The following is a 1620-nucleotide window of genomic DNA, read 5'->3' as shown; positions in this document are numbered from 1 at the left end:
CCGACTGCGCTACCCAGGCGCCCCATATTTTTCCATATTTTTATAGGTCATCTGTATATCTTTTTCGGTATTGTGCCTATTCTAATCTTTTGTTTATTTTACGTTGGGCTGTATGTGTCTTATTATTGAGTTTTGAGTGTTTTTTTTTTATATATTCTGAATACAAGACCTGTGTCAAATATGTGATTTGCAAATACTTTCTCCCAGTTTAAGATTTACTTTTTCATTCTTCAAAATGTCTTTCAAAGAGTTCAAGGTCTTAATTTTAATTAAGTCCAATTTTCAACTTATTTTTTCTAGAAATGTAATAGTTTGAGATTTTACATTTGTCTTATAATTCATTTTGAGTCAGTTTTTTGTAATGGGCATGAAGTATGAATCAAGCTTCTTCTTCTTCTTTTTTTTTTTTTGGTATGGATATCCAAATGTTCCAGTACCATTTGTTGAAAACTATCTGTATTCTGAATTACCTTTAAAATCTTGTAAAAAATCAATTGTTCATATACATGTGAATCTATTACTGACTCTCAGTTTTATTCCATTAATCTAAATATACTTCCTCTGGTACCACCCTGTTCTTTCTTCTTCAGAAACCACTCAGACTGCATCCTCTCCCTCTTACTACCCCAAAGGAAGAGAGAAGAACAGTCATCAGTGGCAGAAGACAGTTGCAGAAACTAACACCTAGAGCTGCTCGGGAGTAAACACTATACCTTCTCCTTGTATCCCACTGTCTTGATTACTGTAGGTCTATAGCAAGACTTGAAGTGGCCTTGCTAAGATGAATTCTCTAATTTTATTCTTCTTTATTAAAATCATCTTGGGGTTGCCTGGGTGGCTCAGTCAATTAAGCATCTAACTTCGGCTCAGGTCATGATGTCACGGTTTCTGAGTTTGAGCCCTGCGTTGGGCTCTGTGCTGACAGCTCAGAGCCTGGAGCCTGCTTCAGATTCTGTGTCTCCCCCTCTCTCTGCCCCTCCCATGCTCATGCTCTGTCTCTCAATAATAAATAAATGTTAAAAAAATTTTTTACATTGTCTTGGCCTTGTAATTTCTTTGTTTTTCCATATATATTTTAAAACCAACTTGTTGATCTTTACCAAAACCTCTACTGGGATTTTGATTAGAATTGCTTTGAATCTATAGATCCTGAACAAGATTAAGAATTGACGTACTGCCAATATTGAGTCTTCAATTCCATAATCACAGTGTATATTTCCATTGACTTAGGTCTTTTTTACTTATGTCATCAGTATTTTCTGTTTTTCCATATACATAGCTTGTACCTATTTAGCAGTTCATACCTTTGCACCTATTTATGCCTAGATATTTTATGGTTTTTGGTGGCATTGTAAATGGTAGTTTTTGGTTGATATTTTACTTTCCAATTGATCATTGCTAGTATATGGAAATATGGTTGATTTTGTAAATTAATCTTGTGTTTTCTGACCTTACTAAATTCACTTATTGGTTCTAGAAATATTTTTGTAGCTACTTCAGGATTTTTTACATAGAAAATTATTTTGTCTGTCTGTGAATAAACAGTTTTATTTCTTTTTCTTGTCTTTTTTTTTTTTTTTTTTTTTTTGAGAGAAACACAGAATGAGCAGGCGAGGGACA

At 33.6% G+C, this 1620-nt stretch overlaps 1 pseudogene; it reads right to left on the bottom strand.

Moving 5' to 3' along the window:
• Positions 1-592: 592 nt before the first annotated feature.
• LOC115522472 lies at positions 593-775 on the bottom strand (annotated as a pseudogene).
• Between the last annotated feature and the right edge of the window lie 845 nt (positions 776-1620).

Source organism: Lynx canadensis, chromosome C1 (genome assembly GCF_007474595.2).
Source record: "Lynx canadensis isolate LIC74 chromosome C1, mLynCan4.pri.v2, whole genome shotgun sequence".
Taxonomy (NCBI): domain Eukaryota; kingdom Metazoa; phylum Chordata; class Mammalia; order Carnivora; family Felidae; genus Lynx; species Lynx canadensis.
Note: the sequence above shows the minus strand (reverse complement) of the source record. Positions and strands in the feature narration are given on the sequence as shown.